The sequence below is a fragment of the Rutidosis leptorrhynchoides genome, chromosome 8, assembly GCF_046630445.1.
Source record: "Rutidosis leptorrhynchoides isolate AG116_Rl617_1_P2 chromosome 8, CSIRO_AGI_Rlap_v1, whole genome shotgun sequence".
NCBI classification, from domain to species: Eukaryota; Viridiplantae; Streptophyta; class Magnoliopsida; order Asterales; family Asteraceae; genus Rutidosis; species Rutidosis leptorrhynchoides.
Genome location: NC_092340.1, coordinates 238,881,674 through 238,902,854, shown reverse-complemented (window position 1 = coordinate 238,902,854; position 21,181 = coordinate 238,881,674).

Below are 21,181 nucleotides of genomic sequence, written 5' to 3'. Positions count from 1 at the left end.
CCTTACTCTCTCACTACACTTTCTCTCACTAGAGCTTTCAAGGTCTTCTCACCTCCTAGCGGGAAATTAAGTACCCGGAGGTGAACGCCGAAGATTGTAATAGGAGCAATCTAGAGGATGTCAGCAATTGTAATGGTTCAGATCTCGTCTGTAAACGGTAAACGCTTTCCTTAATTTAATGAAGTTATCTTGTTATCTTAAGTTGCTTTCACCTTGCATGCCTATCTATCTGTTACAAATGTTTATTATATGTTGAATAATTTATCTGAAACTTATCCTACTGTTATGGTGGAACCTTGACGGTTTAGAAGTTTAATTTACGGATCACCCTTTCCATTTATTCACGTGGCTATAACCTAGTATTAGGACCTGATCAACCCTAGGATACGAGGTAAGTATTTATGTGTGCTTAACATCACAATAAGGATATAGTACCTACGTACGAATAACCATTTATTCGTCAAAGAAGAGCTGCCCATTTAGGTTGTGATTAGAGTAGGCAATATAGAGTTCAGTGAACACTGGCTTGCTCAGAAATATGATTCGTATCAGAAACAACGTTCTTGAGATGTTGTAAGATGATCCGGGATTGAGTAAGTGATTTCCAAGGAAAGACTTCTAGTCCAATTAGCAGTACCTTAGAATATCTAAGATTGCACATTTGTTAATGTTAAGGCATAGCGTAGTATTAAGTGGTAGAATATTGCTTTAGTTAAACTAACTAGGATTCAGAAAAGCTGAGACTTTCCTTTAGGGATATACCACTTTATTCATGTACCTAGGATTCTATCCATAAGGTTGTTTCAACCCTCTAAGGTTAACGTTGAGAGTACGGATATCCGTCTTAGCCAGAATCTTCAAAGCCTAAACTCTTAGTGACAAATCTGTTAGGTCCATAGCCCAGTTGATTGAGGTTTAGTGTTTATTCTAGGAAGTTAAACTCTTGTGATAATTTCCCATCAGAATTCTATTCTCCATATCTATCTTTACAGTTAAATTATAGTATTATTAGTTAATCTTAATCTATCACCTCTTGTCACTAGGGTTAACTATATAGGCACTTTTGTCCCACATTACTGAGCAAACATACAAAAATAAGAACCTGAGTTATACCACTTACTCATTAAAAAGAAGACAAGTAGGTAAGTTATAGCTAGGAAACTCGCGCTAAATATAAATGATAAAACCATTACTCTCTTTTGGTAGCTAATTCTGACGTGTTGCAACCTAACGACACCGCACAAATAAAACCGTCTGTTTTGTCCATATCAACGAGCTGATTGGTATTTTTACCATCCGTACTTTCAGCTCTCTTGCCTACTGAAGCCGAAGCCTCATTTAATGTAGGGCTTACTATTATTATTGGATGTGATAAGGAGATGGGTGAAGGTGACCTAGTTGGCTCTAAGTCTTGATTCGTATCACCAATGGTTGTAGTAACTGTTGGGCGAACGATAGGAGTCGAAGTCCTAGATCTAGTTATGTGTTGGGTTGGTGGAGTCTGAATCATCTCATTAGGAATATATCATGTCCTCTTCTTTGTTAGTTCGGGAGATGACTTAGTTGCTGAAGAATCAGCATCACTCCCCTCTGGTGTAGTTGATAGGGTAGGTTCAATTCTAAGTGGACTAGGCTCTCTGATCTTCACGGGTTGAGTAGGTCGGATGACCCTAGGGCTTTTCAGGTTAACCCTAAGTGAGGTGGAAGCTGGTCCAGGTTGAGCTACGGGTTCTTCTACAACCTCTAGGGCTGGAACCACAGCTATTTAAACTGGTTCTTGTTGTGATTGGTTCAGAAGAGGTATCCCTACTGCCTCATAGTATACATGGATTCTGGCATCTAAGGGATTAGCCAACCTCACCAACCAATCTGGTATTGGTGCCTTAAATGGATTGTCAGATACCACCGGAGTATTCATCTTTACCACCGCAAAGCGTACCATCTGCATTCCCTGTGTACCTGGAACATGAATATGTTCATTTCTGCAAGCAATTATAGCATCATGAATGAAGAGACAGAAAAAACTTTTTCAAGGAACATAGGCATTCCTTGTCTTATCCACTTGAGCCTATACCAGATCCCACAATAGTTCTCCATAATCTGGGTGTTCTACTCTTATGAATGAGTAGAACAGCTTCAGCATCGGAACCGTCAAGCTATCAGATCCACTTCATGTCATCAGAAAACACCGGTTGATGATCGAGAAGATCACATACCACCTGAAGTGTAGGTACTTCTTTTGAAACTTGGCAGGTGTAACCGAGGTATCACCATTACATCCCAGCTGAAAGATAGAGTTCATCATTTGCTGAGTGGAAGTAAAAGCAGGAGCATTTTGTACAAGAGGAAGCTGAAAGATCCTCCTAAAATCAGCTTTAGTAATTCCCCTTAATCCATTTATGCCTCTCAACTCACACTAAAATCTAGCTGGTTCCCCTTATGGATTAGCAGCTTTAGGTTGTGTGGCCTCAATAAATTAGATAGTTCTGTTAAGAAGTCTTAAATATTTATCAGTCACACTGACAGTAGCACTTAAGGCAGTCCAGAGTTGATGCCTTTCCAGAATAGCAAGCCAAAAGTTGCTAGAAAAATTGGTTTCAGTGTTGATAAAATGATTGTTCGTCATTTGGTTGTTTCATAAGAAATAGAAGGCCACAATATGTTAACAGTAATTACATATCTCTATTCTTATTTCCTTTGAAGTCCTTTGTATTTTTAATTTTATGATTTTTATGGATTTCATAACTTATAAAAATCATTTATTCAAATTATTCACAAGTTTTGACAATCATGATATCCAATTTAAGCATTCAAACAATTAAAACAAGTATCATGATTAATCAAACAACAACACCAAATATCCAATCAACACTTAGTCATTTTTCAAAAAATAAAAAATGAGCAGATTCGGTAACCTTGAAATTTTGTCAAATTTTGTTACCAAATAAGCTTTTCTTTTTGCAAAGATGAACTAGATTAAACATGCAAGTATCTCAAATTCAAATCATGAAGCTTTATGCTACTAAACGTCAGACTCGGTATCCAGACCAGGTATCAGACTCGGTATCTTCAGTTTTCATATATTATATAATGTGCAAAAGTGTGTAGTGCTTAATTTGCCTTTTCAAACTTTTAAATTTATATAACCTTTTAGTTCACTTTTAACACCCTAACGTGCAACAAGACCCGATCAGATGTAGTATTTTAGGTTATCGTCCCAACAGAACGTAGATGCGTTATAAGTTGTTTTTATTATATAGTTTAATTCTTATTAAAGATAGATTTTTATGTGTTTTAAAGTTGTAGATTGTTATCTCTTAGGAAAGAGATGATTAAAGATAAACAAAATAATGAAATTGTAAAGCAAGAAATAAGAATAAAAGCAATTGTAAATAAAAGCAGTTACATGCACAAATAACTTGTACGGGAATCATATTAGATACGTTTCATAACTTATATTAATACATGGCAAAATAATAATCATAGACCAATTATTATCCCTAATCAGGTTAAGAAAGGCATTGCATATTATTCAATAAGAAGGGCTTAAAGCATAGGCTAGATATGTGACGTGCATAACTAACATCTCAATTCTTCATGTTCAATTCAATTACATAATGCATATCAACCTTATGATGCGAATCAACATGCGAATAGACTGACAAATTATATAAGCTATTAAACACCATGTATCAACTCAAGTTACTAGCTGAAAGTCAATTACTACTAAGTTTTCATGCAATCATTAATTAAACATATCCAAACAAAGGATATTCGATTAAACCTGACATTATTAAACTCTATTATATAAGCGTATTTCAAATTAAACCAGTTTATCACTATTATGTTGTTTAACCTAGTTGCATGCAATTCAATTTACAAAGTTTGATGGACTTGATCTAAACAAGTAGCATTAATCGAATAATCGATCGTTAGATTAAGTATTAATCAATCCTAAAATCATGTTATCTAATCATCAAGCATGGCAATCAAGTATATTAAAGCATACAGATTCAAAACAGTTCAAATATCATTACAAAAACTCGACCATACAGACCTGGAAAAGAACCAGAAACTGTACGGAATAAAGCACGAACTCGGCAGCTTTATTCCAGTTAAACCTGCGGCTTGGACTGGTGAAGCCGGCGGCTTCACCTGATTCCCAGACAAAGTTTAGTTTTCGTCCAAGTAACCACTATGAACGTTTAGTTCATAATAGTATACGAACAGAAGCAGTTAAAGTGAATAAAACAAAATAAACGGTAATATAAAGATAGAATCTAATGGTGTATCCTAGGAGATACACGCATAAAAACACCATTTTCATACAGAAAAATGGATCAAAAATCACAAAAGATAACAAAATTTAGCGGTGTTCAGTATTTACCGCCCAGCGTAGAGCAGGCCGCCCAGCGTCAAGCGTAAGCCCTGCAGGCAGCTTCTATGCATAAGCCCTTTAACTCAGCGTGTGAACGGCACGCAGTCACATCCGCACACGCCACCGACATTCCGGATACTTCACATAATAGAACCATTCAGTGATTGACACGTGTATCCCGTGAATTTTGGACATTCTACACCTATAAATAGACCCCCCTGGGTCACCACATTTCATATCATTCTGATCTGAACTTCAGTCAGAGAGAAGTACACTTTCTCTCTCACACAGTCCCTTCTCACTCTAAACATACATTAGCCGCTTAGCAGCAATACGCTATACAGATCAATTTCAGATTGATCCTCAGATTGATTGAGACCACCCCACGGATTATCCATCTGTGTTCTGGGTCTAAAGAGATAATTTCTAGAGGGCAAACAACAATCAACAGTATACGCCACACCCTGAGCAGCTATTGTCTTGTACTGTTACCTTACAGCCGCTATACCGAAAATTGTACCAACAGAATCATACCTTAAAAAGGTAGATGAAAGAAACTTGAATTAATAACTTTAATAATCTTGATTATAATGGAAAGTAAAGCATAATCTAAGAGTTTTCATGATTTTGAGAAAACCCTAAAAGAAAAACGAAACTTATCTATCTAAAACTGATACAGAAGGCCTCTATTTATACTTTCTAGAATCGGTGGCCAAGTCGGCGGCTTCATTGGTAAGCCGGCGGCTTTTGTGGGTCGGTGACTCCTTTTGCAAGTTTAAATTAGGCCGCAAGCACATAAACGCGTAACCGTCAAAGTTAAGCCGGCTGCTTCAAATGCAGGGCGGCGGCTTCAAAGATCCAGCAATCTTTTTTATTTTGTTTGCATTTTCAGCTTGAACTTGGTCAACAAGTAGATAAAACCGTCTAATTTAGGCCGGCGGATTTAGTTTGAAGTCGGCGGCTTTAACTACATTTGCTTAGTCAACAAGTTCATCAAATTCTGCGATCAATTATGGAACATTCTGGAATATTCTGCCCAAGCCAGTGGCTTCAGGTGCCAGGCCGGCGGCTTCATCCAATTTTCTATAGTTTTTACCTGTTTTTAATCCTGTTTGAAACATAACTTCAATAAAATCATTAGAATTACCTTTTTTCCTTTTTACCCGTTTTAGTGTGCTTTACGATTAAAATGACTTTAAAATACTAAGATAACTCCTTAAAATGTTATTAAAATACTGTATAATTTAGGAGTTATCATTATACCTTAATCATGCATTTCTAGACATATAACACTCAAGTTTTCAACCAGAATCAATTTTAAACTCAAAAGAATCAGATAAGAACACATTCGGTATGTACTAAATTTATTAAACATGAATTAAACATGCAATCTGAAACATTTCTCTGATAGATCAACATCTCAATCACTGAATAGACTTTATCTCATAGCATTTAACCCAATGAATCTGATTTAATCTTAAATTTAAGGTTTTAACTCAGATTCGGTTTCGTTCAAAGATTTTACAAATTGAAGTTCTAAATCATGTAAGATGAGATCTTTTCTTATTTATATACTTTCATTCAACCCAGATCTATAATATGTATATCATAAACTTGATTAAAAGAAGAAATTACCAAAGAATTGATGTAAGTAATGAACAGACTCGGTAGTTTAGCACAGACTCGGTATGATAATCAGATTTGGTATAAGCTTAAGAAAATGTAAGAGTCTTTGACTTTGACTCTTCTATTTATAGATACCGAAAATGAGTCAAAATTGGGCCTTACCGAATGGGCCTTAAATACCGAATACAGTCCTTTTTAAAATTTTATTCAATTTAACTTCAAACTTTGACAAATCAATATCAGGAAATTCACAAGTTTATTATATTTTCATTAAAATTTAAGATTGAGTGAATTTTGAGCATTTTGAGACTTACCGAATCTGGACTTTATGTTGTCAGACTCGATATGATGCTAAAAATAGCATTTATTCATGAAAAATTCAAATCTTTTTTGGATTTTAACTTTTCAAATTTTTATGAATTTTCTAAAATAAAGATTTGTACTTAGAAAAACTTGAATTATGTACAAAGCACCAATCTTTAGTGATACCAATTGTTGAGACGGGTTGCATACTGAGATGTATACAAGACAAAGTGAATTGTATCAAATTAAAATGCTAATTATTTTGAATTCACTTTTGAAAATCAATTTTCATTTTCTCCCTTTCTCCCCCTCAAAATGAGATATACACTTGAGTAAATCATCAATTTAATCTTTCCATAAGAAAATTTAATAACTCTCCCTTGAAAGAAGATATCAATCAGTTACCTTCCCCTATCGTAACTATTGAAATATAAGCATAAGGAGTTAGCATGAAGGCAATAGTTGATTAAGCACTATACTCCACCATGCCTATTTAGTCCCCCTAGATAGAATATACTTCCCCTAAACATAAGATCTCAGTAATAGGTACCAATTGTGACGACCCGAAAATTTCCGACTAAATTTAAACTTAATCTTTATATGGTTTCGACACGATAAGCAAAGTCTGTAATGTTGAATCTCAAAATTTTGAATTGTGTTCATGAATTCAATTACCCTTCGACTATTTCTGACAATTTACGAACCACTAATTGTAAATAGATACATATATGTTTAAATATATTAATATAAATATATATAATAATATGAAATATAAATTAAAATAATATATGATTTAATTGTAAGAATTAAGTTGTAAAATAATAAACGATATAATAAAGTTGTTAATAAATGAATATATATATACACTTAAATTAGAATTATAGATTTGATTTGATACGTAGACTTTTATCTGTAACTAAAACAATGGAGAACGATATACTACTCCATGAAAACTGTCAGTAGATAAACTACAAAAAGATACAACTGGACTTATTTAATCATTTTCTTTATGCATATTTTGAGAATTCAATTATGCAAAGAGTGTTACTTTGTTTGTTTGGTCCCATCTTACTTTACACATACATCATGCATATATTAAAAACATATATGTTTACAATTCGTATTTTATCATTATATTAGATACTGGCCATCTCATATCTCTTTAGATATATTTGCATTGTTTTCTTTCTAACATAATCACATGGAGCTACCCCACACACTAACTTAACATTACCAATATCCGAGTATTGTGTTTGATATTATCAAATTAATGAATGATATTATGTATATATACTTAATCATACAAGTGTTATTAATATTTGAAGAAATAAAAACAATTTGTTTTTGCCTTCTGTTTCCCTACTCGTTGAACACAACCCACTAACCATCGCTATTATTGCTTACTTATATTTTTGTTGCTTTTACCTTATATATATTTATACATATATATTCATGATTTAAAACCGAACCATCATCCACTACATTCATTAAATAATTACAATCACCATACCAACTACACTAACTCTTCCTTCTTCATCCTTTTTCATTTATGTTACTTGTTTAATTTCTATATCAGGAGAAAACCATCGAGATACTACTATATTTGTTGGTGCCATCGATTCCTTGCTCACTACTACTACTTCTATTGCTCATCATCGACAACAATCCCTTTGTACTTGTGCTTTCTTTCCGTTTCTTTTCTTGATCGATCCGAAGCTAAAACCCCCTTGTTCGTGAACATTCACCACCACTCAAGCCGCCATTATCACTACCATAAAACCTGACACCTACTGCAAGATTCATTAATTTCTGTACAACAGGCCAAATCAATAAAGCATTCAGAACTTGTAATACATATATATACACTGATCCAAATCTATACTATTACCTCATCAAAACATATATACAAATCAACTCACTCTTGTTCAACAGCCTTATTCTTTGATAAACGTATTTGGGTGTTCTTCAAATAGATTTCTTACTAATCACTTACTCAGTACTTACTTATTTCTTTTTCTGTTTCCATTCTCAATCAAGCTATATATGTAACTGTTTTAATTATGTTCGATTAAACCCAACCCACCTCAATCACCACAGCTACAGTTTACTATTTTCTTGTTTCATTAGTGAATTACCCAAATCGCCACCCCACCATCACAAACCCACAACCTACTGTGTTTGTTTTTGCATTGCACACAACAACCAATTACCTGGTAACTGCTACTCTCGTCGGTCTGGTTTTATGTCTATTTTTTTCTGGTTAAATCAACATCTCGATGCAATTAACTATGGAGACCATATTTCACTGATACGTTGATGCTACACTCCTGTTTCATTCGAAGAACTTCATTATCATTATACCTACAACATAACTGAACACATGGCAATTATTGTGGTACATTTTCTGTTCCTGATTGAACCAAAATATCAAACCAATCTTAACCACCATCATCTATATCTATTATCATTATCAAGAACTAACAAGAACCATAATAAAAATTCATTATTTGATCATTGTTCTGCTTTGATTTTCAACCAAAACCGATCACCATCTCCAATGAACCCTTACTTGCTCCTGCTACAACCAAGAACGAACCCTAATTACCATTATATCTTCTGTTTTAGTTTAAACCTGGAATCCATGATTATTGCTAGTTTCGAATAAATAAGTATACGGAAAATATAAAGGGATTTAAGAAATTAAGAGAATATCATTGAATCGATTACTTACTTGAATCAATTGATTGCCAGTTACTTGATCGATTAATTGGGGATAACGATGAATGATGATTGAAAATTGATGAAACTGATGATGATGTTGAAACGATGATGATGATGAATTGAGGACCGGTTATACCTCGATGATCGTTGCTTGATCGATTGAAGAATCGAATAACACCTGAACTGTGATTTTTTCTGCGAGTTGCTCCTACTCTCGATCTACTTTTGAGCCACCAACATAAACCACAGATTCTTTTATATTAGGTATTATTATTGTTATTTATTATTATTATTAATTATTAATTATTATTATTATTATATTGTTAATTATTATTGTTACTTGGGTAAGAAAAATGGGTCATTCTGTTGGGCTATGGGATTGGGCCGTAAAACATGAAAGTCGAGCATATATATATATATATATATATATATATATATATATATATATATATATATATATATATATATATATATATATATATATATATATATATATATATATATATATATAACAATTGATAATTTTTATATAACAATTGATACATAAAAGGGTATTTCAATTATAATTATTATTATTATTAATATCGTTATTAACATTATCATAATTATTATTATTTATCATTATTATTAATATTAACATTATTTTTATTATTACTTTTAACATTATTAGTATTATTATCATTTTTATTATTCTATTAATTTTATTATTATTATTATTATTATTATTATTATTATTATTATTATTATTATTACTACAAATTATTTTAGTATTGTTATAATTTTTATTTTTACAAAATAAAATACATCTATATAAAAATATATTTCTACATCTATATTAATATTAGACACTATTTTGTTTCAATAAAATATTGTTATAATTAAGTTACAAATAATATATAAATATATTTTAAATTGAATCATCTAAATAAATATTAATTCTAATACATTTTTAAGCATTTATATATAATATTTATAATATATCACATATATTATATCCTAATAAAAATACTTTAATAGGAATCTGTTATATAAATATTAATTATTAATTTATTTACCAATATAACATATAAATTATTAATATAAGAAGTATATTAATAATATTAATATATAAACTTGTTAATTGTTATTATGTGTTTTAATATATATAACTGATATAGGTTCGTGAATCCGAGGCCAACCTTGCATTGTTCAGTTCCGTCGTATGCATATTTTTACTACAAAATATCGTATTGTGAGTTTCATTACTCTCTTTTTATATATATTTTTGGGACTGAGAATACATGCGCTGATTTTACTAATGTTTTACGAAATAGACACAAGTGATCAAAAACTACATTCTATGGCTGCATTATGAATATTGAATATCACCCCCATTTAGCTTGGTAACCTAATAATTAGGAAACGGGTATGGCCCCTAATTGACGCGAATCCTAAAGATAGATCTATGGATCTCGACAAGTCTTATCCGGGGTACGGATGCTTTAGTACTTCGAGATTATTATTATTATACAGATGAGAGGTTCTGTTTGGGGATATTATATGCATTAAAGTTAAGTCGGTTATCAAGCATTCACCATATGAATGAATTTTAATTCGTGGGTTACGCGTGTTATTATGTACTCGGGTTACGTGTACAATTAATATATGAAATCTTGTGGTCTATTAAAATGATGGAAATGATTATTTATGTTATACTAATGAACTCACCAACCTTTTGGTTGACACTTTATAGCATGTTTATTCTCAGGTATGAAATAAATCTTCCGTTGTGCATTTGCTCATATTAGAGATATTACTTGGAGTCATTCATGACATATTTCAAAAGACGTTGCATTCGAGTCGTTGAGTTCATCAAGATTATTATTAAGTCAATTATAGTTGGATATATTATGAAATGGTATGCATGCCATCAACTTTCGATGTAATGAAAGATTGTCTTTTCAAAAATGAATGCAATGTTTGTAAAATGTATCATATAGAGGTAAAGTACCTCGCAATGTAACCAAATGTAATGTATTCGTCCAGATGGATTAGGACGGGTCACTACACCAATAAAAAAAATAAGCACTATACTCCACCATGCCTATTTGCTGAATCAAGAAATTTATCCTAACTTCATCTAAAGGTTTAGTGAACATGTCAGCTAATTGTACTTTTGTAGGCACGAAATATAATACTACATCCTCCTTTTCTACATGGTCCTTGATGTTTCTGATAACGAATATCTATGTGTTTAGTCTTAAAATGTTGGACCGGGTTGCTAGTAATTGCAATTGCACTTTGTGAATCATAGTATATCGGGGTCTTAGTAATCTAAAAGCCATAATCCAATAGTTGAGTTTGCATCCACAAAACTTGAGAACAACAGTGAGCTGCAGCAATATACTCAGACTCAGCTATTATCAATGAAACATAGTTTTGTTTCTTAGATGACCAACCAACTAACCTATTTCCAAACATCTGACTTAATCCAGATGTGTTTTTCCTATCAACATGGCAACCGCCATGATCCGCATCCGTATAAGCAGTGAGAGTGAAATCAGATCCATGAGGATACCAGATTCCAAGGTTAGGTGTACCTTTTAGGTACTGAAAAATTCTAACCACTGCTTTGGAGTGTGATTTCTTAGGGTTAGACTGAAAGTGGGCACAGACAGTTACAGCTAGTGTAATGTCTGATCTAGTTGCAGTCAAATACATTAAAGAGCCAACGATGCTTCAATAAAGTGTTATATCAAAGGGTTCCCCATTTTCATCAGCATTTAACAAAGTCCTCATTGGAGTTGACATTGTTCTCAAATCAGTCATTTTAAAACGTTTTAGCATGTCGGTAATGTATTATTTAAGACTGATAAAAATTCCATTTGGTAATTGTTTGACTTGTAACCCCAAGAAGAAATTGAGCTGGTCAAGCATGCTTATTTCGAATATATTGACCATAAGGTCACCAAATTCTTTGCACAAGGCCGGGGACGTGGAACTAAAAATAATATCATCAATGTAAATTTGAACCAAGAGAATGTGACCGTGGTTTTTATGGATGAAGAGCGTTGTATCAATCGTTCCATGAGAGAAGCCATTTTCCAGCAAATACTTTATCAAGGTCTCGTACCATGCACGTGGTGCTTGCTTTAGACCGTACAAAGCTTTCAACAAGTAGTAAACGTGGTTCGGATGAATAGGATCGACAAAGCCTTCTGATTGATCAACATAAACTTCCTCTTGAAGATTACCATTCAAAAAAGCAGTTTTGACATCCATTTGAAACACCGTGAACTTCATATGAGAAGCATATGCAAGGAAAAGACGAATAGCCTCAATCCTTGCAACCGGAGCAAATGTCTCATCATAATCAATACCCCCTTATTGTCGATATTCCTTGGCCACAAGACGTGATCCTTCTTGTTCTTAAAAATCCACTTAACCCCTATTGGTCGTTGACCCACTGGTCTTAGAACTAATCGGCACACCTTTAAACGTTCAAATTGACCTATCTCTTCTTGCATTGCTATCACCCAGTTTGGATCAAGTAAAGCTTGAGCAACTGAAGTTGGTTCAATCTTACTAAGAAACTAGAGCAGTTGCATTACCAATGATAAAATCAATTGGATGACTTTTATTCCATCGGTTGGTATGTGGAAGAGGTCCTACAACAGTGGTATCCATTGAAACATCAACCGTTGTTGACGTCGAACCATGATCCTCTTGTTCTGATGTAACAATGTCTAATGGGTTAATTTGTGTTTCTGGAGAAACAACTGGAATTGTATCAATTGATGTATCTTGAATCGGTTCAAGATTATCATCAAGAGGTGGGAGGGAGGATGAAGTAGCAACAGGTGAATCAGTTGGTGTTGTATCTTCATCATAGAGACTTGGTTGTGACGCCACAGTAATTGATTGTGTTGGTGTTTCCATTATGGCATGAACATCTGAGTTCCGTTGAGGAGAGTAAAGACTATCAAATAAGATATCCAGTTACTCTGTAGTTACCGTAGGAACACCCTTCTTTGACAAAATAGAGTTTTGCACTGAAGAAATAGTAGCCAGGTTAGGATCGGGTTTTGAACTGTGTTGTTCAAAAGCCATCCCCGTTAACTCATTAAAACGAACATTAATACTTTCCTTAATCGTCTTTGTCCTTTTGTGATAGACACGATAAGTGAAAGGACCCGTCCTAATCCATCTGGACGAATACATTACATTTGGTTACATGGCGAGGTACTTGACCTCTATATGATACATTTTACAAACATTGCATTCGTTTTTGAGAAGACAATCTTTCATTACATCGAAAGTTGACAGGCATGCATACCATTTTATAATATATCCAACTAAAATTGACTTAATAATAATCTTGATGAACTCGATGATTCGAATGCAACATCTTTTGAAATATGTCAAGAATGACTCCAAGTAGTATCTATAAAATGAGCAAATGTACAGCGGAAGATTTCTTTCGTACCTGAGAATAAACATGCTTTAAAGTGTCAACCAAAAGGTTGGTGAGTTCATTAGTTTAACATAAATAATCATTTCCATCAGTTTAATAGACCACAAGATTTTCATTTTCAGTTCTCATAAATAAACGTCCCATACATAGAGACAAAAAAATATCATTCATATGGATTGAACACCTGGTTACCGACATTAACAAGATGCATATAAGAATATCCACTATCATTCCGAGAAATCCTTCGGACATGATATAAACAACATCGAAGTACTAAAGCATCCGGTACTTTGGATGGGGTTCGTCGGGCCCATAGATCTATCTTTAGGATTCGTGTCAATTAGTAGATCGGTTTACTAATTCTTAGGTTACCAAGCAAAAAGGGGCATATTCGACTTCGATCATTCAACCATATAATGTAGTTTCGATTACATGTGTCTATTTTGTAAAACATTTAAAAAAATTTCGCATGTATTCTCAGCCCAAAAATATAAAGGGTAAAAAAAGGCAAATGAAACTCACCTAATGTATTTTGTAGTAAAAATACATATTACGACATTGAATAATGCAGGGTTGGCCTTGGATTCACGAACCTATATCATTCGTATATATATATATATATATATATATATATATATATATATTAATACATATACTTGTAATTGAACAAATATGTATATTATTGGTAATATAAGTTTTAATATTAATAACTTATATGCTTCATTTTATTCATTTTATTTATTTTAATAAATAAGATATTAATATAGTTTACATTTGTGTTATAAAATATATTGTTATATGAAGATCATTTGCTACTTAAATTAATGAAAATATTAATATATGGATGATAATACTATTAGATTTAATAATAATAATATTAATGCAAATTTTATATAAAATGATAAGTTTAATAATAATAATGATAATGAAAATAATAATTTTGATAATAATACATAATACTTTATAATAATAACTATTATTATACGATCTTATTACTAATGATAGTCATTATAATAATACTTTTGTTAATAATAATAATAAGTCTACAATGATACTAATACTAATATTAATGATACTAATAATAATAGTTTGTGTTATTTTCGTTGGAACAATAATAATAATAATCATATTCGAAATAATAATAATCGTATTTTGTATTAATAATAATAATACTTTTAGTTCATAACGATATTACTTAATAATAACTAAAATGATAATAATAAGAATCATGTTATAACAATAACAATAATTAATAATGATCAATATCAATAATAATACTACTAAAGGTTGTAATACTTATAGTTGTGATGATAATAATAATAATTGAACTAATAATAATACTAACAATAATAATACTATTACTTAATACAAATACTTATATTAATAAGATTACACATTTTCATAATTATACTTTTAGTTCATAACGATATTACTTAATAATAACTAAAATGATAATAATAAGAATCATGTTATAACAATAACAATAACTAATAATGATCAATATCAATAATAATACTACTAAAGGTTGTAATACTTATAGTTGTGATGATAATAATAATAATTGAACTAATAATAATACTAACAATAATAATACTATTACTTAATACAAATACTTATATTAATAAGATTACACATTTTCATAATTACAAGTAAATAATATTTATTACTTGTATTAGTAATAAAGAAGTCAATAATAATATTACTAATACAAATAATAATACAATAATAACAATAATTAGATTAATAATAATAATAATTACAATAATAATAATAATAATAAATTTAAAACTTGAAAACTACCTCAAAATTTTGGAACAAAAAGAAATGCCTCAGCCTGGTCTCGAACACGAGACCTCTCGCTCATCCGACTAACCCCTTAACCATTGTACTGTGTCCATTTTTCTGTTTTATAACATCATTGAATTTTTATAAACCCGTATTCCGGTGTTCTTCTTCTTCCTCCTCTAAAGTAGTCGACCAGAAACAAAACCAAATAACAAAACTAGTAATTCAAACATCTAGAGGTTCTTCAACAATCATAGGATAGTTGTTAATGATTGATTGAACAAAAAAAAATAAAAACAAGAACTTGTTGTGCGACGGTTGAAGAAGAAAAAAAATTGATTTCACTATTATGCTCGTTTTGGACATAGATTATAAAATGAAATACATTGAAAATCAATCCCTAAAACTATTGGGATCGTTATTTTAAGTTCATTCATCACAGAAAACTCGAATTTGATGAATGAACAATTGTTGACTTTTTGATTCAAGAACTTTGACTCGAGAATTGAAATTCGATAGGATGAATTAGGCTATGAAACTTTGCAGATAGTTTGAGAAGATGAATTCAAGTACAGCTGCATTTTTACTTTTTGTAGTTTTGCTTGAATTCGAATTTTTGCAGTTTGAGTTTATAATAGAGATGTACGACATATATCTTTTTATTTCTGTTTTAATTCTTATCAAATGTAGCAGAAGATATTATGGTGTAAATTATTTGGAGTTTAGAGTGAATGATTGAAGAATGATTCACGGAGATAATAGTCTTGCTTGTAGGGTTCGAATGGTCACAGACGACACAAAAGGACAGCGAAAGGGAAAAAGAATTAACAATCTGATATGCGTAATTATATTGATTTTATATATATCAGTATATATCTTTATATATCTGTTATTTATATTTACTCATATATATAATATCAGTTATTTATATATCCATTATATTAAATTCTGTAATATTAGTTAATAATATAAATCTATTAATAAAACCTGTTAATATTATAAATTTTTAATAAAAATACTAGTAATAATAATAATATAATTAACAATAATACTATTAATAATAATTTTTTATCAACATTATACCATTATAAGAATAAAAGTAATTATAACAATGATAATAATAATATTATTAATAATACTAATAATAATATTAATTACAATAATATTAGTAATAATAATATAACAATTTATATTTATATTCATTTTTGTAGTAATATAATGATACTAATAAGGATAATGATAATAACAATTTTAAATAACATGATAATTTTAGTAATCAAGTTAATAATAATACTTTCAATAATCCTAATTAAATTTATACTTTTACTAATACAATGATACTAATAAGTATAATAATAATGTTATTATTAACATTTTTCTTTAGTCATCATAATAATAATTATGTTAAAAACTCTATTTTTAACTTGTAGTTACTTATACAATTTATTAATTGTATCATATTTACTTATTACATAATGATTTGAATCTTTAATATTTATTAATTATTTTATGTATATTATGATATTTATAATATTATTTATGTATAGCATTCATACATGTATATATATATATATATATATATATATATATATATATATATATATATATATATATATATATATATATATATATATATATATATATTTACATATTTGTGTATACAAAATTATTCGTGAATCGTCGGAATAGTCAAAGGTTAATTGAATATATGAACCTAGTTTCAAAGTTTTCGAGACTCAACATTACAGACTTTGTTTATCGTGTCGGAAACATATAAAGATTAAGTTTAAATTTGATCGGAAATTCCCGGGTCATCACAGTACCTACCCGTTAAAGAAATTTCGTCCCGAAATTTGAGTGGGATCATCATGGCTGACAATAAGTATGTTTTCATGACGCATACGAGTTAGAAATTTGAGTTTTATCATTAGTGAGCAATTTAGATAAAACGATTCGATTACTTAAAGCGTATGAGTGAAGCTATCGCAAAAGATTGAAATAGGAAAAGTAAAGATTCGTCTTAACTTTTGACAGAGTCAGGGTTGAATTCCGGAATTCAAGGGATTTTTAAAAAAAACTCTTCGAAATCTAAAAGGTTTGATCCTTCGGCGAGTAAGGAAATTAAGATCTCTATAATTAAATATGGTGATCTGCCTCGATTACTCTGTCTGATATTTCAATTATAAATTTAACTCCTCCGTTCCATTTTTCTCACCATTCCAATGCTTTCTCTCTTAGTTCATACATCTAAAAGATTGTGAAAATGCTTAATCCAGTTCTAATCCTTGATATTTTCCTAATTATCAATTCTGTCATCCTTCTTTTCAATCATCCACCAGAAAATCTGTTTACTTTTACTATCGCCTAGGGGTGATACTATTCTTAATTCTACCGTGTCCTTATGTTGCTATTCATATTAATATCCATGGTTTGTAACCTCTGTGTTGTTATTGGACTTTATATTTTCTCTTATATTTTGGATCTCTTTGCCTTTTTATTATCCTCTCGACCTCTAGTAAAGCGAGCAACAGTCCAGAATTCGTAAGTACGGAGTTCCGAATGAACTTAATGTTTTAAACGAGAAAGAACGTAATAGCACGATTTTTATTTGTCAAATTACCAAAATCACTAAGAATAGAACTATCAAGAATATATTTTCTTGATATGTTCAGAAGTTAATCAGAATGAAAGAGTTATGTAACATGACACATGATGACGTTATAATCTGTGAATCATCATGTTCCATTTAGAAACTCAGCATGACTTACTGTAATATAATCACGTTGATCAAGTGTCATTATATTATACTAACTCATGCATCAGTTCTCAACATTACTTCAATAACATTCATATTTTAAGCTCGTAAGTTTACCGAATATAGAAACTAACAGTTTCTATATGATGTAACACTGATATCACAAAGAGATTAATGATTTCAGATAAGAATAGTTATGAAAATATCTTCAGAAATATGGAGGATATTTTTAATAAAAGATACAATGATATCTTGGAATTTCTAATATAGAAGGATGGTGAAGAAAATTTTTCCGCAAGAGTTTGGAGTCAGAAGCAAGTTATTCGCTAAAGATTTTATCAGAAACAGAATCATCAGGATTCTTAATGTACAAGTTTAGTCCTTGTGATTTGTTCAGAGACTCCTTCGTAGTTTGCTCAATCAGTTTTTCAGTTTCAAACTTTTTCTGAGCTTTGCCAACATACAATTCTTTATCATCAACTTTTGGCTGTTGAGGTCGTTTACAGTTTTTGTTGCTTCATTCAACTTTTCAAAATTCAGAGTATTAATTCGCAGACTGGGTGCTTTTCAGAGTTTCGGAATGGAAAATCTTAATTCCAAGAGATAAATGCTATATGTATACATTTAACTGTTGATGTAGAGACATTGCGAGATTCAAAATACTGATTGCTATTTCCCGGTAATTGATATGGCAATTCTCGTTACAAAATGCGGATGAGTATATGATAGGGTTTTAATGAACAAATATAATAGTTTTTCAGAGAGACTTAAACTGATGAGTAATGAAGTTGCTGGTAAGTTTCTGTTAATGTGGTGAGATATAAATGGTTTCCCGGTAACGATGACGAAAGGAAAATTTATATATCAAGGTTATAATAAGACTAATCCGGATGAAAAGTCGAAGTTGACTTGCTGAAGCTGTGACAAAACTGGCTATTTTGGAAAAGAGTTGAAATGGTAATAACAATGCCAAAGGAGCTAGTACAGACACGTGTTAAATGTTTACACAGGTTTCGAGTGTTTTCAGATGCATAACTATATGTATCAATCTTTTCTTCCATAGGTAAAGTGTGGTTGGTTCATCCTCCCGATTGAGGTGTTTTCAAGAATTATGAAAGGTTTGAACGCAGATTGTAATCGTCAAGATACAAATGAGGTTTAAGATGAAATCAAGTGGCAAACTTGAAGAAATGTTTAGTTTCATATGTTATATACAATATTTTAATTCATTTTAATTGTCCAATGTTATTAGTCCACAGTCGATAGTCCACAGTTGACAGTCCAATAATTCAAATATATAATATTCGAATTAATTAATATGTATCGTGACCCGTGTACATGTCTCGGACTCGATCACAACTCAAACTATATATATTATTGTAGAATCAACCTCAACCCTGTATAGAGAACTCGATCATTACTGCATATAGAGTGTCTATGGTGATTCCAAATAATATATATAGATGTGTCGATATGATATGTCAAAACCTTGTATACGTATCCCGATATTTAAAGTGCGTAAAATAAATAAAGAAATTAAATGACGATAAATAAAATTGCGATAATTAAATTACGATAAATAAAATGTAATCAGTTAGCTAGGAACAGTTAGCTAGGATTTTGTTAGCGTGGATTCTTAACAAAATTTCTCATGGTTAATTTGTTTGTTTCTAACAAATTTTATTTTGTCAAATGTTTTCTTCAATATGCCACTTGTTGGATTCTGATAAATCAAAATCCAAATATGAAATTAGATGAAAATGGTTATTCTGTGGTGAACGGATTTGTATATCAATGGATGTAAGTAGGATAGTAAATGACTGTTGAATCAGCTTTGAAGAATGTACAGTGTAACTTATTAATGCGAAATCTGAATATTCCTCGGGTATTACCTACCCGTTAAAATATTTTCACCATTAACAGTTTGTACAAAAGAATTTTTAATTACAATCTTTATGAAAATATACTTACATATATATTTTCTTCAGATGTAATATAGATTTAATGAGTTACTATTAAACTCATTTGATTTACGGTTGCAACTAGAATTGCGTAATCTCTAAAAACTTTAGAAATTACATCACTTTTACGGAGTATTTCTTCAATAATATTATGAATTTATACTTTGCGTGATGTTGGTGTTCGTGGAATTCTTGTGAACTTCGCAAGATACGAATGATGTTATCTAAAAAGTTTCGAGTACATCGATGATGAAAGTGTAAAATCAAACATATATTTGAATAATACACTTGATTATTATGAAATGGAATTCATTAAATTGAAACAGAGATTGTAGTTAACAATGGTTAAGTTGCGGCCGAAGGATGTACATTATTGCATATTTGTAATATGAATTAACCGAGTAGTTAAGATTCACACACAATAGCTTAGCACGGAAAGATTTATTTCAAAAAATATATATAACAAATATACATATAATTTCTTCGGAAGGAATGAGTTAATTCTTCATAACTCGTTGATACAATATATGCGTGATTGATTCGTAATGATGTCCACAGTGATTCTTGAACTGACGGATTTTGTGATGTTATAGTTGTTGTCGATTCTGATGTTGACTGTACTGTCAATGCTGGTGATGCTGACGGTACTGTCAATGATGTTGGTAAAGCAAGTTTAGCTTGTTAATCACATACCATTTTTGTCAGGGTTTCTACTCTTCCTTCTATCATTTTGGTTCGCTTAACTGATTTATAGTTAGGGCTAGATTAGATAATCTCTAAGACTTAAGAGATTACATAATCACCACAGGATGTTTCTCCAATGAAGTCATGAATTAATACTTCGTCAGTTATTGTTGTTGGTACTCCTTGGTATCTATGGTGCGTATGACATTGATGTTCGTGGGACAGATTGTGAAGTTGAGGTTTATGACGCGGTTGTGGTTGGAGGTGGTAATGGTTCTGTTGGCGTTGATGATGGTGGTACTGGTTATGCTGCTGGTGCTGCTGTTGGTGTTTGTAATCTTTGCACCATATTCTCCAAAGCCACTACCCGAGCGCGAAGCTCGTTGACTTCTTCTATTACACTGGGGTGATTTTCAGTTCGGACGAGTGGATAAATAAAATCTAGAATTTGATGTAGTATATAATCGTGACGAAATACCCTGGAAATGAGAGAGAAAATGGTGTCTCGAACAGAT